This window comes from Somniosus microcephalus, chromosome 2 (assembly GCF_052327205.1).
Source record: "Somniosus microcephalus isolate GS21.2 chromosome 2, FLI_Smic_1.0, whole genome shotgun sequence".
Lineage (NCBI taxonomy): Eukaryota > Metazoa > Chordata > Chondrichthyes > Squaliformes > Somniosidae > Somniosus > Somniosus microcephalus.
This window is the reverse complement of record NC_140988.1, coordinates 65,323,265-65,348,807: the sequence shown is the minus strand read 5'-3', so window position 1 is coordinate 65,348,807 and position 25,543 is coordinate 65,323,265. Positions and strand designations below refer to the sequence as shown.

Genomic DNA, 25,543 nt, shown 5'->3' with positions numbered 1-25,543 from the left:
TGAGTGTTTGTGTGTGTTGATGAGTGTGTGTGTGTGTGTGTGTGTGTGTGTGCGATGTGTGTGAGTGTGTGTGTGAGGGTGTTTGAGTGGGTCTGTGTGTGTAAGAGTGCATGTGTGAGTGTGTGTGTGTGTGTCTGTGAGTGTGTGTGTTTGTGTGTGTGAGTGTGTGATGTGTGTGTGAGTGTGTGTTTGAGATGTGTGTGTGATTATGTGTGTGAGTTTGTGTGTGTGTGCGTGAGTGTGTGTGTGTGAGTGTGAGTGAGTGTATGAGTGTGAGTGTGTGATTGTGCATGTATGCAAGTCTGTACATGTGTGTGGTGTGTGTGTACGCATGACAGTGTGTGTGAGTGTGTGATGTGTGAGTTTGTGTGTGTGAATGTGTGTGTGTGAGTTTGTGTGTGCGTGTGTGTGTGTGTGTGAGTGTGCGTGAATGAGTGTGTGTGTGTGATGTGTGTGAGTGTGTGTGTGAGTGTGTGTGTGAGTATGTGTGAGTGTGTAAGTGTGTGTGTCTGAGTGTTTGGGTGTGATTGTGTGTGTAGTGTGAGTGTGAGTGTGTGTGAGTGTTTGTTTGTGTGTGTGCTTGTGAGTGTGTATGTGAGTTTGTTTGTGAGTGTGTGAGTGTGTGTGTGTGATTGTGAGTATGTGTGTGTGAGTTTGTGTGTGAGTGTGTGTGTGAGTGTGTGCGTGTGTGAATGTGTGTCTGACTTTGTTTGTGTGTGAGTGTCTGTGTGTGAGTTTGTGGGTGTGAGTGTGTGTGTGAGTGTGACTGTGTGTGTGAGTACTTGTGTGCAAGTGTGTGTGTGTGAGTGTGTGTGTGCTTCTGAGTGTGTGTGTGAGTTTGCTTGTGAGTTTGCGAGTGTGTGTGTGATTGTGAGTATGTGTGTGTGAGAGTGTGTGTATGAGTGTGTCAGTGTGAGTGATTGTGTGTGACTGACTGTGATGTGTGTGAGTGTGTGCATGTGTGAGTGTATGTGTGAGTGTGTGTATGAGTTTGTGTGTGAGTGTGTGTTTGTGAGTGTGTAAGTGTGTGTGTGTGATTGTGAGTGTGTGTGTGTGCATGAGTGTGTGTGACTGTGAGTGAGTGTGAGTGTGTGTGTGAGTGTGTGTGAGTGTGTGTGAGTGTGTGTGTATGTGAGTGTGTGTGAGTGTGAGTGCGTGTGAGCTAGTGTGAGTGTGAGTTTGTGTGTGTGTGAGTGTGCGAGTGAGTGTGTGTGATTGTGAGTATGTGTGTGTGAGTGTGTGTGTATGAGTGTGTGAGTGTGAGTGATTGTGTGTGACTGACTGTGATGTGTGTGAGTGTGTGACTGTGTGCATGTGTGAGGGTGTGTGTGTGTGTATGACTTTGCGTGTGAGTGTGTTTGTGAGTGTGTGAGTGTGAGTGTGTGTGACTGTGAGTGAGTGTGTGTGTGTGTGTGTGAGTGTGAGTGTGATGTGTGTGAATGTGAGTGTGTGTATGAGTGCATGTGAGTGTATGATGTGTGTTAGTGTTTGTGTGTGTGAGAGTGTGTGTGTGAGTGTGTGTGGTTTTGTGTGTGTGAGTGAGTGAGAGTGAGTGTGTGTGAGTGTGTGTGTGAGTGTGTATCTGAGTTTGTGTGAGTGTGTGTGTGAGTGTGTGTGAGAGTGAGTGTTTGAGTGTGTGTGTGTGAGTGTGTGTTTGAGTGTGTGCGAGTGGGTTTGTTTGTGTGAGATTGTGTTTGTGTGTGTGAGTGTGTGTGTGTGAGTTTGTTTGTGAGTGTGTGTGTTTTTTGTGTGTGTGAGTGAGTGAGAGTGAGTGTGAGTGTGTGTCTCAGTTTGTGTGAGTGTGTGTCTGAGTGTGTGTGAGAGTGAGTGTGTGTGTGAGTGTGTGTTTGAGTGTGTGCGAGTGGGTTTGTTTGTGTGAGATTGTGTTTGTGTGTGTGAGTGCGAATGTTTGTGTGAGTGTGACTGTGAGTGTTTGTGTGTGTGAGAGTGTGTGTGTGTGAATGTGTGTGTGTGAGTGTGTGTGTGAGTGGGTCTGTGTGTGTGTGAGTGGGTCCCTGTGTGTGTGATTATGTGTGTGAGTGCGTGAGTGTGGTGTGTATGTGTGAGTGTGTGATGGGGAGTGTGAGTGTGCGTGTGTGAGTATGAGTGTGTGTGATGTGTGAGTGTGTGTGTGTGAGTGTGTGTGAGTGTGTGTCTGTGAGTGTGTGTGAGTATGCAGTGTGTGAGTGTGTATGAGTGTGAGTGTGAGTGTGTGTGAGTGCATGAGATTGTGTGTGTATGCAAGTCTATGCATGTGTGTGATGTGTGTGTGAGTGTGAGTGTGTTTGTGTGAGTGTGAGTATGTGTGCAAAAGTGTGTGAGTGTGAATGTGTGTTTGTGTGAGTGTGTGCGAGTGTGTGTGAGTGTGTGAGTGTGAGTGTGATGTGTGTGAATGAGGGTGTGTGTATAAGTGTGTGTGAGTGTGTGATGTGTGTGTGTGACTGTATGTGTGCATGTGTGTGTGTGTGAGTTTGTGTGTGAGTGTGTGTGAGAGTGAGTGCGTGTGAGTGTGTGTGTGTGAATGGTTGTCTGAGTTTGTGTGTGTGTGTGTGTGTGTGTGTGTGTGTGTGTGAGTTTGTGGGTGTGAGTGTGTGTGTATTTGTGTGAGAGTGTGTGTGTGAGTGTGTGTGTGCTTCTGAGTGTGTGTGTGAGTTTGCGAGTGTGTGTGTGTTTGTGAGTATGTGTGTGTGAGTGTGTGTGTATGAGTGTGTGAGTGTGAGTAATTGTGTGTGACTGTGATGTGTGTGAGTGTGTGCATGTGTGAGTATATCTGTGAGTGTGTGTGTGTATGTGTGTCTGATTGTGAGTGTGTGTGACTGAGTGAGTGTGAGTGTGTGTGTGTGAGTGTGTGTGTGTGAGTGTGTGTGTGTGTGAATGTGTGTATGAGTGTGAATTTGTGTGTGCGTGTGAGTGTGTGTGTGAGAGTGAGTGTGTGTGAGTGTGTGTGTGTGAGTGTGTGTGTGTGTGAATGTGTGTATGAGTGTGAATTTGTGTGTGCGTGTGAGTGTGTGTGTGAGAGTGAGTGTGTGTGAGTGTGTGTGTGAGAGTGTGTCTGTGTGAGTGTGTGATTGTTGATGAGTGTGCGTGTGTGTGATGTGTGTGAGTGTATGTGAGTGTGTGTATGAGTGTGTTTGAGTGGGTCTGTGTGTGCAATAGTGTGTGTGTGAGTGAGTGTGAGTATGTGTGTGAGTGTGTGTGAGTGTTTGTGTGTGTGAGTGTGAGTGTGTGTCTGAGTTTGTGTGTGTGAGTGTGTCTGAGTGTCAGTGTGAGTGTGTGTGAGTGTGTGTGTGTGAGTGTGTGTGAGTGTGTGTGAGTGTGTGTGAGAGTGTGAGTGTGTGTGTGAGTGTGTGTTTGAGATGTATGTGTGTGATTATGTATGTGTGAGTTTTTGTGTGTGTGTGTGTAAGTGTGTGTGTGTGAGTGTGTGTGTGAGTGTGTGAGTGTGTGAGTGTGTGTGTGATGTGTGTTTGGGTGGGTGTGATTATGTATGTGTGAGTGTGTGTGTGTGAGTGTGTGTGTGTGAGTGTGTGTGTGTGTGTTTGATGTGTATCTGTGAGTGTGTGTGTGAGTTTGAGTGTGTGTGTGCATGTGTGAGTGAGTGTGTCTGAGTGTGTGTGCTTGTGAGTGTGTGTGTGTGAGTGTGTGTGAGTATGCAGTGTGTGAGTGTGTATGAGTGTGAGTGTGTGTGTTTGTGCATGTATGCAAGTCTGTGCAGTGTGTGATGTGTATGTGAGTGTGAGTGTGTGTGAGTGTGTGTAAGTGTGTGAGTGTATGTGAGTGTGTGTGAGTGTGAGTACATGTGAGTTTGTGTGTGTGTGAGTGTGAGTTTGTGTGTGTGTGAGTTTGTGTGTGTGATTGAGTATGTGGGTGTGAGTGTGTGAGAGTGTGTAATGTGTGTGTGAGTGTGCATGTGAGTGTGTGAGTGTTTGTGAGTGCGTGTGTGTTTGATGAGTATGTGTGTGTGTGTGTGTGTGTGAGTTTGAGTGTGTGAGTGTCTGTGAGTGTGTGAGTGTGTCTGTGAGTGTGTGTGAGTATGTGTGAGTGTGTGTGTCTGAGTGTGTGTGCTTGTGAGTGTGTGTGTGTGAGTGTGTGTGTGATTATGCAGTGTGTGAGTGTGTATGAGTGTGAGTGTGTGTGAGTGTGTGTGATTGTGCGTGTATGGAAGTCTGTGCATGTGTGTGATGTGTGTGTGAGTGTGTGTGTGAGAGTGTTCGTGTGTGTACAAAAGTATGTGTGTGTGTGAGTGTGAATGTGTGTTTCTGTGTGTATGTGTGAGTGTGTGCGAGTGTATGTGAGTGTGAGTGTGAGTGTGATGTGTGTGAATGAGGGGGGTGTATGAGTGTGTGTATGAGGGTGTGTGTATGAGTGCGTATGAGTATGTGATGTGTGTGTGACTGTATGTGTGCATGTGTGTGTGTGAGTTTGTGTGTGAGTGTGTGTGAGAGTGAGTGTGTGTGAGTTTGTGGGTGTGAGTGTGTGTGGGTGTGAGTGTGTTTGTGTGAATGTTTGTCTGAGTTTGTGTGTGAGTATCTGTGTGCGAGTGTGTGTGTGAGTGTGCGCGTGCTTCTGAGTGTGTGTGTGAGTTTGCGAGTGTGTATGTGTTTGTGAGTATGTGTGTGTGAGTGTGTGTGTATGAGTGTGTGAGTGTGAGTAATTGTGTGTGACTGACTGTGATGTGTGTGAGTGTGTGAGTGTGTGCATGTGTGAGTGTGAGTGTGTGTGTGAGTGCGTGTGTGAGTGTGTGTGTGTGAATGTGTGCATGAGTGTGAATGTGTGTTTGTGTGTGTGTGTGAGTGTGTGAGTGTGTGTGTGTGATTGTGTGTGAGAGTGAGTGTGTGTGAGTGTGTTTGTGTGTGAGTGTGTGTTGGAGTGTGTGCGAGTGGGTCTGTTTGTGTGAGATTGTGTTTGTGTGTGTGAGTGCGACTTTGAGTGTTTGTGTGTGTTGATGAGTGTGTGTGTGTGTGTGTGTGTGTGTGTGCGATGTGTGTGAGTGTGTGTGTGAGGGTGTTTGAGTGGGTCTGTGTGTGTAAGAGTGCATGTGTGAGTGTGTGTGTGTGTGTCTGTGAGTGTGTGTGTTTGTGTGTGTGAGTGTGTGAGTGTGTGTGTGAGTGTGTGTTTGAGATGTGTGTGTGATTATGTGTGTGAGTTTGTGTGTGTGTGCGTGAGTGTGTGTGTGTGAGTGTGAGTGAGTGTATGAGTGTGAGTGTGAGTGTGTGATTGTGCATGTATGCAAGTCTGTACATGTGTGTGGTGTGTGTGTACGCATGACAGTGTGTGTGAGTGTGTGATGTGTGAGTTTGTGTGTGTGAATGTGTGTGTGTGTGTGTGTGTGAGTTTGTGTGTGCGTGTGTGTGTGTGTGAGTGTGCGTGAATGAGTGTGTGTGTGTGATGTGTGTGAGTGTGTGTGTGAGTGTGTGAGTGTGTGAGTGCGATGTGTATGAATGTGAGTGTGTGTATGAGTGTGTATGAGTGTATGATGTGTGTGAGTGTGAGTGTATATGTGTGTGAGTGTGTGAGTTTGTGTGTGAGTGTGTCTGTGTTTTAGTGTGTATGTGAGTGAGTGTGAGTATGTGTGTGAGTGTGTGTGAGTGTTTGTGTGTGTGAGTGTGAGTGTGTGTCTGAGTTTGTGTGTTTGTGTGTGTGAGTGTGTCTGAGTGCCAGTGTGTGTGAGTGTGTGTGTGCGAGTGTGTGTTTGTGAGTATGTGGGTGTGTGAGTATGTGTGAGTGAGTGTGAGTGTGTGTGAATGTGTGTGAGTGCGAGTGACTGTGGGTGTTTCTGTGTGTGTGAGTGTGTGTGACTGTGTGTGTGTGAATGTGTGAGTGTGGGTGTGTGTGTGTATGTGTGAGTGTGTGTGTGAGTGTGTGTGAGTGTCTGTGTGAGTGTGTGTGAGTGGGTCTGTATGTGTGTGAGTGTGTGTGAGTGTGAGTGTGAGAGTGTGTGTGTGATGTGTGTTTGTGTGATTAATGTGTGTGTGTATGAGAATGTATGAGTGAGTTTGTGTGTGAGTGTGTGTGTGAGTGTGTGTGTGATTGTGTGTGATTGTGTGAATGTGAGTGTGTGCATGTGAGAGTGAGTGTGTGTGTGTGTGAGTGTGTGTGTAAGGGTGAGTGTGTGTGTAAGGGTGAGTGTGTGTGTGTGATGTGTGTGTGAATGTGTGTGCGTGAGAGTGTGTGTGTGCGAGTGTTTATGTGTGTGTGAGAGTGTGAGAGTGTGTGTGTGTGTGTATCTGTCTGTGTGTGCTGTGTGTGCGTGGCTGTGATTGCAATGGCATGTGTGTGTGTGTGTGGGAGTGTGTGTGAGAGTGGGTGTGAGTGTGTGAGTGTGTGTGAGTGTGTGTGTGAGTGTGTGAGTGAGATGTGTGTGTGTGATTATGTGTATGTGAGTTTGTGTGTGTGTGTATGTATGTGTGAGTTTCTTTGTATGTGTGAGTGTGTGTGTGTGTGTGTGTGTGTGAGTGTGAATGTGTGTGTGTGTATGTGTGAGTGTGTGTGAGTGTGTGTGAGTGTCTGTGTGAGTGTGTGCGAGTGGGTCTGTATGTGTGGGAGTGTGTGTGAGTGCGTGAGTGTGAGTGTGTGTGAGTGTGAGTGTCTGAGAATACTCCAGTTGAGGCCGAGCCAGTGTTTTATAAAGGTTCATCATAACTTCCTTGCTTTTGTATTCTATGGCTCTATTTATGAAGCCCAGGATCTCGTATGCTTTCTTAACCGCTTTCTCTACCTGCCCTGCCACCTTCAACGATTTGTGTACCTATATCCCCAGGTCTCTCTGTTTGTGCACCCCCTTTATAATTGTACCCTTTAGTTTATATTGCCTCTCCTCATTCTTCCTACCAAAAAATGTATCACTTCGCACTTTTCTGCGTTAAATTTCATCTGCCACGTGTCCGCCCATTTCACCAGTCTCTGGCCTAGAAATTCAATTGGTTGCGCCGGCCGGTAGCGCCTTAGGAGGAGTAGATGTCGGGCGCTAGGCGGCTAGCGGCCGGGCGCAGCGTGAACTGCACCTCTCCCCAACTTCACTAGAGATTTAGCGGCGGCGCAAAGCCTTTGTGCGTGCTCAGCTGCGCGCGCAGATCATGACGTCATTTCCTCGTGCAACGCCCTTTGTGCGCCCCCAAACGGAAATTCAGTCGCGACGCCCCATTGTGCGCCTGGCGCCCCTAGCGACTGGTAGAGTGGAACGGTGCTCAGTCGATGCGGGGCGCGGGGGGCGCAAATTAAAGGGCACTCCTCCTGCACTAGAAAAGGCTGCCATTTCGCAGCACTCCTTCTTGAGAGACGGATCTTTGCAGAGAGACCAAGGTAGAGAGCTTTCTGCTTTGGCTCAACACTCGGACAGGTACTTGTGGCTTCAGGCCACAGCTTTCCACTTGTCTTTGCCTCATTGACATATCATTCTTTGCTAACATATTATGGGGGCTGCAATGGGTGCAAACGCTGGCTTTCTCCATTGCATCCAAAGGGCTCACAGACGCCGTGAGAGAGTGGCAGCCCTGGCTAGACGGAGGGGGGGGCAACAGGCATCGGGAAAGGAGGCCTTACCCACCCAGGGTATACCGCCAGCATTTCTCCTATCTCAACATGTCTGACGAGCAGTGTGTTCGGAGGCTGCGATTCCGAAGGGAAGTGGTCACAGAGATCTGCCACCTGCTTGGCGGTGATCTGCAGCCACAGCTGAGGAGCAGGACGTCTCTGTCGGTGGCAGTGAAGGTGACGGTGGCTCTCAACTTCTATGCCACCGGCTCCTTCCAATCCGCCACTGGGGACATTTCCAACATCTCCCAGTTCGCTGTGCATTGCTGCATCCGCCAGGTGACCAATGCCCTTTTCAAAAGGAGACGTCAGTTCATCTCCTTCTCCATGGCCCTTGCCAAGCAGCAACAGCGTGCAATGGGCTTTGCAGCATTCGCGGGCTTCCCCATGGTGCAGGGCGCCATTGACTGCACGCATGTGGCTTTGCGGGCACCTCTGGAGAATGCCAAGGATTACCGCAACCGGAAGGGCTACCATTCGCTCAACGTCCAGCTGGTGTGTGACCACAGGCAGCTCATCCTAGCTGTCAATGCCCGCTTTCCAGGCAGCAGCCACGATGCCTTCATCCTGCGACAGACTTCTGTGGCAGACATGTTCCAGGCCCAGCCTCACCCACGAGGATGGCTTATCGGGGACAAAGGCTATCCTTTGTGTACCTGGCTGATGACCCCGCTCCGTGCGCCCAGCACCCCTGCTGAAGAGGGATACAACGAAAGCCATCAAGCGACCAGGAACATCATCAAATAAACAATCGGCGTCCTGAAGCAACGGTTCCGCTGTCTGGATCGTTCCGGTGGAGCCCTACAATATTCGCCGGAGCGAGTCTCCCATTTCGTGGTCGTCTGCTGCATGCTGCACAACCTGGCTATCCGCAGGACTCAGCCACTGCCACCAGAGATTGGAGGACCACCTGAGGAGGAGGAGGAGGAGGAGGACCAGCACAGGAGGGAGGCAGAAAGTGCAAGGGTCGCCCGTCGCCGGCTTATTGAATGTCGCTTCTAGGCCCCCTCTCAGGGAATGGCTTGTGCCAATGTCAGCAGATGAATGTAGCCGCTCCACAAGCCCTCAGCTGAGCAGGGCAACCAGGACTTGACAAAAAAACCATGCACAGTGCAATTTAAGAACAATAATTTATTGCAAACCTCTGCCCTTCCCACATTACAACCTCATGTGGAGAAGCCCCCCCAAAAACACAAAACTACCAGTCTCGGCCTTACAAAAAGAAAGAAAGACACCAGTCTCGGCCTTACAAAAACACAACTACACCAGTCTCGGCCTTACAAAAAGAAAGAAAGACACCAGTCTCGGCCTTACAAAAACACAACTACACCAATCTCGGCCTTAAAAAAAGCACCAGGCATTTGTGCAGAGCTTCTACTTTTTGCCCTGCGAGGGCGATGCCTTTCGCATCCTTACCTGGCCCCTGCCTGCCCTGCAGCTCCTCCTCAATGGGAGCCCAGTGGCTGCAGCAAGGCTGGGGGAAGGCTGCTGAGGGTCAGATGGCGAGACGGCAGATGCCCTTGGGGGTCGGCCTGCACCAGCTCTGGCCTTGGAGGGGCCGGCTGCTGACTGCTCCAACTCTGCCTGGGCGGCAGCAGCCTGTCCAGTGGCTCATGGCAGCTGCAATGGCGGAGTGGCAGTGTCGGCTGCAGGAATGGTGCCAACCTGGCAGATCGCAGGTGCTCACTGGTCGCCTGACACATTGGCACTCGCACGGGCCAGCACTGCAGCATGCGCAGCAAACAGCTGAAGAACAGACTGCTGGGCTGCTGCTGCGCGGCGGGTGCCCTGGCGATGCCTGGCTGATCCAGCGAGGGTGGCAGCAGTTAGTGCCCGTGTGGCCCTGGTCTGTGTCCGCATGACAACAGCCAGTGAATGGACGGCATGACTGAGCACTTGGCTCGAAGCCACCTGTGCTGCCGCGAAGTCCTGTAGACTCCTAGCCTGTGCTGCTCCAAATTGCTACACACTCCTTGACAAAGACTCAATGGAGTCAGGCATCCTTGCCACTGCAGCCATGAGCTCATTGTGCCTGCGCTCAGCCTGGACGGCCATTTCCTCCAGGAGCCGCACCTCCTCTGCGCTGACCGTCGCAGGACTGGAGGCCGCACTCACCCTCTGGGGAGAAGTCCGCCGAGCTTCCCCACCCCTCCCGCATTGCTGCAGGCCGCTGGGCCCCGGAGCTTCACTCTCCTCCGACCCTTCCCCCCGGCTCCCCTCCAGGGAAGACGTGTCCCCTTCCTCGCCATGGGCTGGCGCGGCTGAGGGTGGCACTGATGGGCTGGCTTCCTCTTCCTCCTCCTCGAATTCGGAAGCGCTGACAGTGGCAGCTTGAGGGCCCGCCTCCTCACCTGGCGATTCACCATCTGAAAGCAGGAAGGCACAAGAGTAGCATTAGAGTGAGGACAGGGCAGCAGCGAGGGAGGCATGAGTGCTGCCATGCACTGCATTGGTCGGACAGTGGCAAAGGATGCTGATCTGAGGCGCAAGTGTAACGAGAGAGGTCAAAAAGGTGATGCCCTTACCATTGGTGCCCAGAACAGGGTCGGCATCTCCAGTGGCGACGGGGCCAATCAGCCGGCCTGCCATAATGCGCTCCACACGCTGGTCGAGGTCGGAGAGCTCTTTGACGTCAGGACGGCCTCCCCTGGTGTCAGTTCGTTTCCGCCGGTTGTGCGCCACCTTGGCCTGCAAGAGAAAGGACGGCCTCTAAGTACAGTGTGAAGCCCTGATCTTGTCTGCACTGCCTCCCATGGTCGAATAGCTTGTACAGTGTTTAAAGTGCTGAATGTGCAAGTGATTTTCATGACAGTCCCATAGCTGCTGGATGAGGGCTGGCCATTAGGGCTTTCAGGTCCCTTTGCCCATAAAGTGAGGTGCACATGCAGGGATGAGGAGGACACTGGAAAGGGTACTCACCCTGACAACCCGAGTGAGATCGTTGAACTTCTTCCGGCATTGCACAGGAGCCCTGGCAACCACGCTGTTGGAAGACACCCTGTTTGAGACCACCCTCCAGGCTTTCCGGTAGGGGCTGGGCAGCGGCCTCTTGCCACCTTCTGGGAACAGAACATGGCGCCTGCGCTCCACTCCGCCAACCAGCAGCCTCAGGTCACCGTCGTTGAAGCACTGCGCTCTCTCCCTGGCCTTCTCCATAGCCCTGGGCGTTGTGCAGGTGAAGCTGAAGTGGTCAGGCCTAGGTTGAGGGCTGCAGTGTGCAGGGCGTGGCAGGCAAACAAATCCACCCTCCCCCTTTAAGAGCTGACCGGCGCCAGAGTGTCTGCCGTCAATCAACAACTCGCCGCACCGGCGCTGCGCCCGGCCTCGGGGGTATCGCTCAGCACCGACGGCTTAGCGCCTAAAGATAGTCGTGCATCGCCTGTTTTAGCGCAGCAGCAACCTCTTGGGGCGATGCGACTGAATATCGGCGAAGGTGGCGCGAGTTTGCGCCGGGCGCAAACTTTAGCGGCCGCCCGACTTTACCGCCCCAAAAGTGGCTATACTGAATTTCTAGGCCTCTATATCTTGTTGAAGTTTATCACTATCCTCCTCACTGTTCAGTACACTTCCAAATTTTATGTCATCTGCAAATTTTAAAATTGTCCCCTTTACACCCTTTACAGTCATTAATACATATCAAGAAAAGCAGTGGTCCTGGTAACAACTCCTGGAGAACACCACTGTGTACCTTCCTCCAGCCCGAAAAGCAACCGTTCACCACTACACTCTGTTTCCTGTCACTTAGCCAATTTCATATCCATGCTGACATTGTCCCTTTTATTCGATGGCCTTTAACTTTACTGGCAAGCCTATTACGTGGCACTTTATCAAACGCCTCTATGTACACTACATCAACTGTATTGCTCTCATCAACCCTCTCTGTTATCTCATCAAAAAACTCGATCAAGTTAGTTAAACATGATTTGCCTTTAACAAAGTGCTGCCTTTTCTTAATTAATCCATACTTGTCCAAGTGGCTGTTAATTCTGTCCCTGATTATCATTTCTAAAAGCTTCCCCACTACCGAGGTTAAACTTACTGGCTTGTAGTTGCTGGATTTATTCGTACACCCTTTTCTGAACAAGGGTGTAACATTTGCAATTCTCCAGTCCTCTGGCACCACCCCATATCTAAGGAGGATTGGAAGATTATGGCTAGTACCTCCACGATTTCCTCCTTAACCTCCCTTAGCATCCTAGGACGCATCCCATCCGGTCCTGGTGACTTATCATTTTAAGTACAGCCAGCCTTTCTAGTGCTTCCTCTTTATCAATTTTTAACTCATCCAGTATCTCCACTACATCCTCTTTCACTATGGCTTTGGCAGCATCTAATTCCTTTGTGAAGACAGATGCAAAGTACTCATTTAGTACCTCAGCCTAACCGGCCCCACCCCTCCTCTTGCTAACCGTTTACTATTTATATGTCTTTTGGATTCCCTTTTATGTTTGCTGCCAATCTATTCTCATACTCTCTTTGCCCCTCTTATTTTCTTTTTCACTTCCCGTCTGAACTTTCTATATTTAGCCTGGTTCTCACTTGTATTCTCAACCTGACATCTGCCCCCTTTTTCTGCTTCATCATACTTTCTATCTCTTTCATCAGCCAGGGAGCTCTGGGTTTAATTGCCCTACCTTTCTACCATGTGGGAATGTACCTCGACTGTACCTGAACCACCTCCTCTTTAAAGGCAGCCCATTGTTTGTTTACAGTTTTGCCTGCCAATCTTTGATTCCAATTGACCCAGGCCAGATCCATTCTCAACCCACTGAAATTTGCCTTCCTCCAAATAAGTATTTTTACTCTACATTGCTCCCTGTCCTTTTCCATAGTATATTTTTATTTGTTTATGCGATCTGGGTGTCACTGGCAAGGCCAGCATTTATTGCCCATCCCTAATTGCCCTTGTTGAGAAGGTGGAGGTGAGCCGCCTTCTTGAACTGCTGTATTCCATGTGGTGAAGGTACTCCCACAGTGCTGTTAGAGAGGGTGTGCAAGGATTTTGACCCAGTGACGATGAAGGAATGGCGATATGTTTCCAAGTCAGGATGGTGTGTGACTTTGAGGGGAACTTGGAGGTGGCGGTGTTCCCAAACACCTGCTGCCCTTGTCCTTCTAGGTGGGAGATGTCGCGGGTTTGGGAGGTGCTGCCAAAGAAGCCTTGGTGAGTTGCTGCAGTGCATCTTGTAAATGGTACACACTGCAGCCATGGTATGCCGGTGGTGGAGGGAGTGAATGTTTAAGATGGCGGATGGGGTGCCAATCACACAGGCTGCTTTGTCCTGGATGGTGTCGAGCTTCTTGAGTGTTGTTGGAGCTGCACTCATCCAGGCAAGTGGAGAGTATTCCATCATACTTCTGACTCGTGCCTTATAGATGGTGGAAAGGGGAGTCAGGAGGGAAGTCACTTGCCACAGAATACTTAGTCTCTGACCTGCTCTTGTTGCCACTGTATTTATGTGGCTGGTCCAGTTAAGCTTCTGATCAATGGTGACCCCTAGGATGTTGATAGTGGGGGATTTGGCGATGGTAATGCCATTGAATGTCAAGGGGCGGTGGTTAGACTCTCGCTTGTTGGAGATAGTCATTGCCTGGCACTTGTGTGGTGCGAATGTTACCTGCCATTTATCAGCCCAAGCCTAAATGTCATCCACGTCTTGTTGCACGCGGGCATGGACTGCATCATTATCTGAGGAGAGCTAATCTAAATCTCATGATACTATGATCACTGTTCCCTAAATGTTCCCCTATTGATATTTGCTCCACTTGACACACCTCATTCCCCAGAACCAGATCCAGCAATGCCTCCTTCCTCATTGGGCCAGAAATGCACTGATCAAGAAAGTTCTCCTGTACACAATTCAGAAATTATCCCCCCTCTCTGCCCTTTACACAATTACTATCGCAGTCTATATTAGGATAATTGTAGTCCCCCATTATCACTACTCTATAGCTCTTGCACCTTGCTGTAATTTCCCAGCAAATTTGCTCCTCTATATCCTTCCCACTAGTTGGTGGGCTATAGAATACACCTTGTCATGTAATGTCACCTCTATTATTTCTGAACTCTAACCAAATAGATTCTGCCGTTGACCCCTCTAGGACATCCTCTCTCTCCAGCACTGTAATATTCTCCTTAACCAATACTGCCACCCACCTCCTTTCTTTCCTTCCCTATCTTTCTTGAACACCTTATATCCAGGAATATTTAGTACCCAATCCTGCCCTTTTTTGAGCCAGGTCTCCTTTATCGCCACAACATCAATTTGTACCTGCAGCTCATCAACCTCATGCTTCGTGCATTTACACACATGCACTGTAAACCTATCTTAGACCTTCTTGTATTCTCTCTTAGTCTGACCCCACCTCATACCATACTATTAATGTCAGCTGTAGCTCAGTGGGTAGCACTCTCTAGGTGACAGCGGCTTGGAGTGAGCAGGTGCTGCTGGTTGCCTGATTACTGCAGGGAGTTGGAGTGAGTTTGTAAAAAGTTGGTGGTGTTTTTTCCCCTGGGTTTTTTGGCCCATAAACAGCAGCCAGATGGCTGCTGAGGGGCCCGGAATGCTGGGCTGTGGCGAGGGAAGCTGCTTTGCCTGCAGACCAAAGCCGAATGTTGGGTTCGAGGTGACGGTCAGTGACCGAGAGGAGATGGAAAGACTTTTACTCAGTTTTAAGGTTGGTGATAAGTTCCTGGAGGTATCTCTGCTATCTTCAGAGAAGGTGGTGGTCTCATTCTTAAACTTGCCGGTTTATATAGAGGACGAGGTGCTAATCAAAAAGTTGAAGTCGTAGGACGGTTGTAGGGGTTACGGGGATCGGGTGGGATATGTGTCGGTGCAGGCTCGATGGGCTGAAATGGCCTCTATCTGCACTGTGGGGTTTCTGTGATTCTATTCTGTGACATTAAAATTTGTTCGGCAATAAAAAGGAGGTACTATCCAGGAACACGGTGATATGCCTATCAATTAGTCCAATAAAAGGCGACGAGTTAAGAACGTAACTGAAGGTTTTTATTGGCTAAATAACAGAGCCCACCCTCGTGGGTGATCCGATCCAACAGGGAGGAATACTAGCCAGTCAGCTACCTTTATACCTGGGCAGGTAATGGGCGGAGTCGGAGGTGGTCAGCCCAGGTATAACAGTGCGACAAGAGGCGACCTCGTGTAGTGATGTGACAGTGAGAACAGTGAGAACAATATACAGTGATAACTATAACAGCGGTTTACCACATTCACCCCTTGTTTAGATTAGAGTCCGGCGGGGTGAAGTGTATTACCAGCTCTGGTATGTCAGTCTGTCCGGAGGCTTCGTTAGCCTCTCCGATCGTCGCAGCGGCGGTGTTACATTATCCGGTGTTAAAGCTGGTGTCTGCGTAGTCGGCAAAGGCTCGTGGGGTTCCGGCATGCCGTCTACCTCGGCTGGACTCGGGGGGTTGGGAGGGGGGGGTGAGGGTGCGAGGTCTCGTAAGGAGACAGTGTCCTCCCGTCCGTCTGGGTAAGCCACATAGGCGTACTGGGGGTTGGCGTGCAGGAGGTTCACCTTCTCGACCAGGGGGTCCGTTTTATGGGCCCTCACGTGCTTTCGCAGCAAGACGGGTCCCGGAGAGGTCAGCCAGGTTGGTAGGGTGGTTCCCGTAGTCGACTTCCTGGGGAAGACAAACATTCGAGCATGGGGGGTGGTGTTAATGGCAGTGCAAAGTAGTGACCGGATGGAGTGCAGCGCAATCGGGAGGACCTCTTGCCAGCGGGAGGTTGGGAGGCCCTTAGACTTTAAGGCTAAGAGGGTGGCCTTCCATACCGTCGCGTTCTCTCTTTCCACCTGGCCGTTCCCTCGGGGGTTGTAGCTGGTGGTCCTGCTTGCTGCAATACCCCTCTCCAATAGGAACTGACGGAGTTCCTCGCTCATGAAGGAGGCGCCCCGGTCACTATGTATATAGTTCGGGAACCCGAACAAGGCGAAGAGTTTGTTCAGGCATTTAATGACCGTGTTACTGGTCATGTCTGGGCAGGGGAAGGCAAAGGGGAAACGGGAGTACTCATCAACGATGTTGAGGAAGTACACATTACGGTCGGATGACGGTAGGGGCCCCTTGAAGTCGATGCTCAGACGCTCGAAGGGGCGGGTGGCCTTGATCAGGCTTGCTCTGTCCGGCTTATAGAAGTGCGGTTTGCACTCAGCACAGATCTGGCAGTTCCTGGTCATGGTCCTGACCTCCTCGATGGAGTATGGCAGGTTGCGGGCCTTAATGAAATGGTAGAGTCTGGTGACTCCGGGGTGGCAGAGGTCATTGTGGAGGGTCTGAAGTCTATCACTTTGCGCGCTGGCGCATGTAATGCGTGAAAGAGCATCAGGGGGGTCGTTCAGTTTACCGGGCCGGTACAAGATCTCATAATCATAGGTGGAAAGCTCGATTCTCCACCTCAAGATTTTGTCGTTCTTGATCTTGCCCCTCAGCTTGTTATTAAACATGAAGGCAACCGAGCGTTGGTCGGTGAGGAGGGTAAATCGTTTGCCTGCCAAGTAGTGCCTCCAGCGCCGTACTGCCTCCACAATTGCCTGGGCTTCCTTCTCGACCGACGAGTGTCGGGTCTCGGGGCCCTGTAGGGTCCTTGAGAAGAAGGCTACCGGCCTACCCTCCTGGTTAAGGGTAGCGGCTAGGGCGAAGTCGGATGCATCGCTCTCCACTTGGAAGGGGATTGACTCATCCACTGCGTGCATTGTGGCCTTGGCTATGTCTCCCTTAATGAGGGAGAAGGCTGCGCACGCCTCTTCCGTGAGGGGGAAGGATGTGGTTTTCAGGAGGGGTCTGGCTTTGTCCGCATAATTGGGTACCCATTGGGCATAGTAGGCGAAAAGCCCCAGGGTTCTCCTAAGTGCTTTTGGACAGTGGGGAAGGGGTAGCTCCATGAGGGGGCGCATTCTTTCGGGGTCGGGGCCGATGACTCCGTTCTCTACTACACAGCCAAGGATGGCAAGGCGCGCTGTGTTAAACACGCATTTCTCCTTATTGTAGGTGAGGTTCAGCCATTGGGCCGTACGGAGGAATTTCTCCAGATTCACGTCATGGTCCTGCCGGTTGCGGCCGCAGATGGTGACGTTATCGAGATAGGGGAAAGTGGCCTGTAGTCCGTTCTGGTCAACCATCCGGTCCATCTCCCGTTGGAAAACCGAGACCCCGTTGGTGACACCAAAGGGGACCCTAAGGAATTGGTAGAGGCGGCCATTCGCCTCGAAGGCGGTGTACTGGCTGTCCTCCGGGCTGATGGGGAGTTGGTGGTAGGCCGACTTGAGGTCGATGGTCGAGAATACGCGGTATTGTGCAATCTCATTGACCATGTCCGATATGCGGGGGAGGGGGTATGCGTCCAGCTGGGTGTATCTGTTTATGGTCTGGCTGTAGTCGATAACCAGGCGATTTTTGTCGCCGGTCTTGACTACCACCACCTGGGCACGCCAGGGGCTGCTGCTCCCCTCAATAATGCCCTCTTTCAGGAGTCGCTGCACCTCAGAGCTAATGAAGGCTCTGTCCCCAGCGCTGTACCGCCTGCTCTTAGTAGCGACAGGTTTGCAGTCGGGGGTGAGGTTAGCGAACAGGGAAGGTGGCGGTACCTTGAGGGTGGATAGGCTGCAGGTGTTACGCGGTGGGCGGTTTAACTTTCGCTGGTTGTCGACTGTGAGTGGGGGGAGGGGTCCACCGTATGCTAGGGTTACACTTTGGAGGTGGGATTGGAAGTCCAGCCCTAGTATGACGGCAGCGCACAGCTGGGGGAGTACGAGGAGTTTAAAATTTTTATACTCTGTCCCTTTAACCGACAATGTCACGACACAGTAGCCGCTGATGTCTGTGGCGTGCGACCTCGATGCCATCGAGATGCGGCTGCGCGTTGGCAGGACGGGGAGGGAGTAGTGGCTCACCGTGTCTGGGTGGATGAAGCTCTCCGTGCTTCCGCTGTCGAACAGGCAGGTCGTGGCGTGGCCGTTGACTTTGATGTCCATCATTGAGCTGGCCAGGTGGTGCGGGCGGGCTTGATCCAGGGTCACGGAAGCTAGGGTGTAGATGAGCGCGTCGTTGTCATGACAAGATGGCGGCGAAGATGGCGGCCCCCGTAGTTCACATGAGGCTCTGTTTAAATCGTTTGCCCCGCACAAAGATGGCCGCCCCTGCTGTTCCCATGAGGCTCTGCAGGCTTCGGCTGCCCCGCACAAAGATGGCCGCCCCTGGTTTTCCCATGAGGCTCTGCAGGCTTCGGCTGCCCCGCACAAAGATGGCCGCCCCTGGTTTTCCCATGAGGCTCTGCAGGCTTCGGCTGCCCCGCACAAAGATGGCCGCCCCCAGGGTTCGCATGAGGCACTGCTGGCTTCTGAGGATTTGCTTCTGCAGGCCTTGGAGAAGTGGCCTTTCTTGAGGCAGGTTTTGCAGGTCGAGTTTTTGGCTGGGCAGCGCGACCTCGGATGCTTCTCCTGGCCGCAAAAGAAGCAGCCAGCGGCCCGATCGGGGTTGCCTGATGTCGGGGCCGGTACCGGGGCTAGCGGGCCCGGTCGGATCCGTGATGCAGACGCTGAGGTAGGTCCCGGGGGCAGCGCTGTGAAGGGTGGTGGGGTGGGGGTCGGGCCCGAGTCCCAGGGTCGCGAATAGTACCTGGCAAACGCTTCCTGGTCTTGCTGGGTGGCCTCTAGGGTGAGGGCGAGGGCTTCGGCCTTGTCCAGGTCTATGTCCTTAGCTTCAAGCAGTCTTTGCCGTGTGTAGTCGGAACGTAGGCCTCTCACCAAGGCGTCGCGGACATTGTCTTCCATGTTCGCAGTAGCCGTCACCGCTTTAAAGTCACAGTTCCTGCCGAGTTGTCTCAGCGCTCGTGAAAATTCAGCTATCGATTCTCCTGGCTGTTGCTGGCGAGATCTTAAGAGATGCCTAGTGTACATGTAGTTTACCGGGCTCCGGTACTGCTGTTTCAGTAGGTTGATGGCGTCGTCGTACGTAGTCATGTCCTGGATGAGTGTATATACTCTCGGGCTCGCTTGGGCTTTCAGGACTCTTAGTTTGGATCTCTGAGGGACGACGGCTTCCTCCAGGTACGATTCGAAGCAGTCCAGCCAGTGTTTGAAGTCGTTGGCTGAATTTGGTGCCTGTGGGTTTAGATCCAGGTATGGTGGTTTCAAGGCTTGCAGCCAAGCCGGCTGGTGTGGCCCGTTGTCTGGAGGCTGCTGTTGCTGTGCTGCTGGGTGAGCTCCTTGCTGTTGCAGTTCATTATCAGACATCTTTAAAATTTAGTCAATACCCATTATGTAAAGGTGCGGTTCCCAGAGGGGGTGAAGTCATTACCGTACAGCATGAAATTTGAGATAATGCAAGGAGTGCAGTACTCCTGAGTACTGCATGATAACCAAGTGAAGCTTTGTTATTATTGTCTTGGACACAACCATCTTGTAAGAAACTGTCCGGACTTGTACTGTTATAATTGCGGTGAGTCTGGACACATTGCTCGGAGCTGCAAGGTGGAGAGCTGTGGGGTGTGTCACAAAGGCTCCAGCCACTGTAAGTGTGAGGAAAGAGGAAGCTCTATGAGTGACAAGGAGATGGGAGAAGGAGCAGGAGGTGTGAGTGGAATGACCGGAGGAGCAGGGCAGGCGGAGGACACAGCTGGTGAATTGGAGGAGAAAAGAGGAAGAGGCAGAAAATTGCAGAGCAGAGAACAAGATGCAGATGGTGGAAAACATACCAAGTACAGTGGAAAAGGACAAAGACAGCAGAGAGCAACATGGGTCAAGGGCAGATTTGAGCCAGAGTTGAGCTCTCCCTAAAGGATCTGGGGTCTGTGGGGGGAGAGGAGGCGGGAGCAGGGTGTGTGGTAAATGTAAGTACTCCAAAGAAAGACGGGGAGTCAGACATCGTGGTGAGCAGGAGGGGGCAAGACAAGGAGAGGGTGCAAGAGGCAGAAGCCTTAAAGGGGCAACAGGGCAGGAGCAGCAAGACCAAAATGCCAGAATGGAGCAATATTGGTGCGCCACTCTCTGAGAGAGAAGAATCAGGGAGCAAGGGATGATGAGGCCGAAGGGAGCGGCACTGTTGGAGAAACCACGATAGCAGGAAAAGTGTGAGGTGATGCATTTTGGGAGGACAAACAAGGCAAGGGAATACACAATGAATGGTAGGATCCTAGGAAGGACAGAGGATCAGAGGGACCTTGGTGTGCATGTACATAGATCCCTGAAGGCAGCAAGACAGGTAGATAAGGTGGTTAAAAAGGCATATGGGATACTTGCCTTCATTAGCCAAGGCATAGAATATAAGAGCAGGGAGGTTATGATGGAGCTGTACAAAATGCTAGTTAGGCCACAGCTGGAATACTGTGTGCAGTTCTGGTCGCCACACTATAGGAAGGATGTGATTGCATTGGAGGGGGTGCAGTGGAGATTCACCAGGATATTACCTGGGCTGGAGCGCTTCAGCTATGAAGAGAGACTGGACAGGCTGGGGTTGTTTTCTTTGGAGCAGAGAAGGCTGAGGGGGGACCTGATTGAGGTGTACAAAATTATGAGGGGCATAGATAGGGTAGATAGAAAGGAACTTTTCCTCTTGGTAGGGAGATCAATAACCAGGGGGCATAGGTTCAGGGTAAGGGGCAGGAGGTTTAGAGGGGATTTGAGGAAAAACTTTTTCACCCAGAGGGTGGTTGGAATCTGGAACTCACTGCCTGAAAGGGTGGTAGAGGCAGGAACCCTCACAACATTCAAGAAGCATTTAGATGAGCACTTGAAATGCCATAGCATACAAGGCTACGGACCAAGTGCTGGAAAATGGGATTAGAATAGACAGGGCTTGATGGCCGGTGCGAACAAGATGGGCCGAAGGGCCTCTTTCTGTGCTGTATAACTCTATGACTCTATGACTCTCTATGGGAAATGATGGGCTGGATTTTGTCATTGGGGGCTGGCTGGGGGCATGTCAGGTGGTCCGTGTGTCAGGACCCCGCCTCCGATGTGAGGCGGGACAAAAGTGCTATTTTGCCCTAATTGGGCACTTGATTTCCAGCGTGTGGGAACCCCTGGCCCAATTAGACTTTAGATACTAAAACTCGCCTCCGATTATGTCATCAATGCAACTGGATTTAAGGCCTGCAAGCAGCCTTGTTTCTTTTTCAGCCTTACAACTTTATGACCATACTTCTGAGCGATTCCTATTGCGACTATGTCCAGTACCAGACCAAAGTGTGCACCCAGTTTCGTTGAGGCCTCCCTCCAAGCTCTGGTGGAGGGAGCAGGAGCAAATAAGGAAGTGCCTTTTCCTTCCTCAGGGAGGAAAAAGCCTCCACAACAGACCAAAGCTGAGTGGCTGCAAGTGGCACAGGAGGTGAATGCCATATCAATGTGCAGCAGAACCTGGATGCAGTACAGAAAGAGGTTTCATGACCTTCTCCGCACAGGAAAAGTGAGTATTCCATCCCCATGACCCTCAATCTGATCCCCATCACCTCTCATCACCAGCACTTTGCTTTGTCAACCTCCTCCTCCACATCCCACTTCATCCTTACATCCTTGCATCCTTAACGATTCCCTCTCTCTGTATGTTCACATTCACTTAACTATTCGACTATTCGACTATACAGCCCTCACACTCCCTATCACTGTGATGCAATGACAACCAACAACTTACAACACACAGGTCTTGGCCCTTGGTCTTGGCACCTCACTTCATCTTTGTGTCTTGCTAAGCATCTATGCTATGGATTCTCTACACTCACTCCTTCATTCTCACTTAGCCTCCACTTGTCTCCCTCATTGCAGGAAAAGAGAGCCCACAATAAGAGGGAGAGGGTGAGGACAGGAGGAGGGCCACCCTCAATAGCCCAGTTCACCACTGCGGAGGAGGCCACCCTGGAGATCGTGGGAGTGGAGGAGAATGTGCAAGTGGGGGATGGACAGACGGCCACATCAGAGCAAGCTAGTGACAGAATAGTTTTTCATCTCTCTCATTGACATTGCATGAGTGACTGATATTGATTCGGATGCTCTAACAGATTCACTTATGATCATCTGCACTATTCAATGTGCATGCAACGTTTATCTCACATGTCTAATTCTTTCCTTTTCTCCCCCACAGGACCAGCGACAACCCCCCTCCCCACTGTCCAGGAGGAACAGCCTGAGTCCCCAGACTCCTCAGAGAAAGCTGCAACCTCTGAGAGCGCAGCGTCAGCAGAATTAAGCGCACCCAGCACCAGCGCAGGCACTCACACCTCGGTGGGACCTTCGGGAGATAGAGTAGTGTTGTCACCTGGTGTATCACAGCTCACAAGTGAGCATCAGCAGCTGGTGGAGACAGGGACAGCAGTGGAGAGTCCTCGTCGGAGGGTGCAGGACTCTGCCAGCTCGGCTCCACTGCATGTCGACCCTGTGCCTCCGGGCCAATCCAGAAGGAGAGCGGTGCTGGAACTCCAGGAACAGGTGCAGGAGTCTCTGGCAGGTTTTGTCTCCAGGGTTGCTGCGAGTGTGGAGCGAATGGAAGAGTCTATCGCTAACATGAGCAGAGCCTTTGTGGAGCTGCTGGCTCATGAACGCATCACCATGGAAAGGGTGGCAACTCCATGAAAAGGATGGCTATGGTACAGGAAAGGATGGCTACAGCCATGGAGGAGTTAAGTTGCCAGAGTATTGAAAACATGATCATTGTTCAGAATATATTGACATCTTTTGAGCAGTGATGGTCAGCTATTGAGCAGAGAAACCAGACCTTCATGTAAGTGCTCTGGAGTATGACTTCCAGTGCAGAAACGGGTCCTCTTGGCCCCCTGAAGTGCAGCAAGGTGCTGTCAAGCCACTTGCTAGATCTGAAGTGGGGCTGACCCATGAGAGGGATGTTGGCTGCAGACAACAAAGAAGTGGGGGCTCCTCTCCAAGTGCTCACACAACCATGCCACTGCAAAGCCCTCGGTCAGAGACCCACCAGAGTCCTCACCCAACTGAAATGGGCATCTCCGCCCCTGCACAGCCGCAGGAGCAGCAGACTTTTGCCGAGCCCTCACAGGCTCGCAACCCCAGCGGACACCTGCCAAAGGTGTCAAGGCAGGAGCTGCAAGAAAGTGAGCAAGGGGCCTCCACATCTGCTGAAGCCACAGGGGAAGCACCATGTAGGAGCACACGTAAGAGGAAGATAAAGCAGAAGTAGTCACAAGGGTAGTCTATTGGGTGTTCTGTTGTGTTTATTTTTGAAAAGCCATCCATGATTTGATGTGATAAAGAAACTTGATGGCAAACTGTTGAAGTTGTGGCCTGTGTCATTTCGCAAATGGGACTTCCACATTGAGGGCTTAGGGCGACTTGCAATTGTCAGTATGGTGGTCAGAGTGATAGGAATCCGCAGGTTCTTGGCCATTGTCGATGCTCTGGTAAGAAGGTGCGAGGCAAAAGTGTTTGATTGAACAGGCTAAGCAAATCTGGCCAAGATGAGTGTATCCCTTGCATCCTGGGCAGCAATGTGCTCGCCTGCTGCTGCCGCTGGTTGATGCGCCTCCACAAGCTGTTCATTGTTGATCTGCTCCTCCTCCTCATCTGAGGAGGCTATGCAATGAGCCACTTGTTCCTCAGGCATCTGCAAGCCACGATGCTGTGCCATGTTGTGAAGTGCACAACAGACCGCGATGATTCTGGAGACCCTGGCTGCTGAGTACTGCAGGGCTCCACCTGATCTATCAAGGCATCTGAAGCACAACTTCAGCAAGCCGATGGTTTGCTTGATTATGGATCTGGTGGAAATATGGCTGGAGTTGTGGCACTCCTCAGCTTCATTGAATGGGCTCCTCAATGGTGCCATTAGCCACGACTTCAGGGGATAACCCTTGTCTCCAAGTAGCCATCCGAAAAATTGGTCTGGCGGACTGAAGAGTGGAGGCACACTAGACTGCCGTAGGATGAAGGAGCCATGGCAACTGACAGGGTACTTTGCGCAAACATGCAAAATTTCCTTCTTGTGGTCACACACCAGCTGCATGTTGAGGGAGTGGAAGCCCTTGCGGTTGACAAAAATACCTGGATTTGATAGGGCGCCTTAAGGGCCACATGTATGCAGTCAACGATGCCCTGCACCCTTGGAAAGCCTGCCGGATTAGCAAATCCAACGCGCGGTTCACTTGCTTGATCCTTAGAGAAGTTGATATAATTGTGCGCGATGGTAAACAGGGCATCGGTTTCCTGCATGATGCAAGTGCGTGCGGCCGCCTGGGAGACGCCGCTGATGTCTGCTGTTGATCCCTGGAATGAGCCTGAAGCAAAAAGTTGAGTGCAGTGGTGACTTTGACAGCCACTGGTAAAAAATCCTTATCCACTCAATGAAATTTTACCCGAAACCAAATGCTTCCAAAACCATCAATAAAAACTCATGAGAGACCCTCTCAAAGGCTTTCTCTTGATCTATCTTTAATACATAAGCCTCCCTCCCACTCTCTTCCATGAGCTCTATCGAATCTCAGATTGAGACCACAGAGTCTGCGATGTCCCGGCCTATGACTCCATCTGTGGCAACACTTCCTTCATACGATTTGCCATAACCCTTGCCAAGATCTTATAATCCATATTTAGTAATGTGATGGGCCTCCAATTCTTCAGATCCCTTCGATCCCCTTTATTTTTATATAAGCTAAGCTTATGACACCTCTCCTCATAGATGGGGCCAGGCTTCCCTCAGTTTTAATCTCCTTAAAAACGTCTAAGAGCAATGGACTTAAAATCTCGAATTTTTTTAAATAAAATTCTGCACTTAGTCCATCGGACACTGGGCTTCCCCCCCCCCCCCCCACGTCATTCCACTTATTGCTACTTTTATTTCCGCTAATCCTACTTCTTTGTCACGCATGCTTCTCTCATCCTCCTTTAAACCCTCTTCAATAAATTCAACCTTCTCCATCGTCAAATTGGAAATGTCGTCTTTTGTATATAACTTTTGATTAAAAGCTTCTAGCCGCCTCTACAATCTCCCCACTTTCATTAATGATCTTCCCCCAACCTTCAACTCTCCAATTAATGATAATCTCTGTTGCAGTTTCTCTTGCACTTGCATCTTGTGCATCTTTCACCCTCCAATGCATCTTTAGCCTTTGCACGGAGAATGGCCCTCTTGCATTTTCCAGCTTGCAATAATTCCCACTCTTCCTTTAAAACCCGGAACTTAGTCTCAGCTGCCTTATCCCCTCCATCAACTGCTTTACAGACATCCGTAAACCTTTTGTTTTTATTATCTTCTCGACACCAGTTAGCTGCCACTCTCTCTTTCCCACAACGTACCGAAAAACTTTAACCTCATATTTGAAATTGTCCCACCAAACTCTTCTTTCTTTCTTTCAAGAACAAAGGTTCCTTCCGAGCATTCTTTATGATATTTAAAATCCCTTCTTTATAGACAATATCTTTCAGGTATTGATTGTTTAAAATCTACACCCCTGGACCGATCTGAACTCTGCTGTTGATAATTCTAAGAGTCATAGCCGAGTGGTCACTAAAAAATACTTTTTTATAATAAATCTCCATCACCTCAGAACTTAACCCTTCCCGTGTTAACGCAAAATCTATTTGGCTCTGTTTTAAAACATCACCCACCAAACCTGTTCTGGGGAACTCCATTTTTATGGGGCTCTGATCCCTCCATAAGTCTCTCAAATTTAAATTTGCCATCATTTTTACAGTCATCCCTCTGGAGTTATCATCCTTAAAGGTCATCTGGGCTGAAATGTCCATCCGAGATAAAAGTACATTAAAATCCCCCATTATACAAGGATTTTCCACCTCTGCCGCTTCAGTGAATAACCACCGAAAAAACTTGCTCCGCTTGCAATGGTCGTTGGTGCATAGATATTAAAGAGATCGCAATTAAATTCCTCCATTTTTACCCTTAGCTGTAAAAATCTCCCCTCAGTGTCCTTATCCACCAAGGCAACGTTCTCTTTTATGGACGCTCTGGTTTTTAAGGGGAGGAGAATCAATCTAAAAGCATATTTTAAGTATAAGCTAAAAGATCGTT

The 25,543-nt window shown here is 50.5% G+C and overlaps 1 protein-coding gene across 2 annotated transcripts in view; it reads left to right on the top strand.

Moving 5' to 3' along the window:
• Positions 1-25,543, top strand: part of LOC147122742 (interleukin-8-like) — a 267,783-nt gene that overhangs the window by 178,458 nt on the left and 63,782 nt on the right. The gene's annotated exons all lie outside the window — the stretch shown is intronic.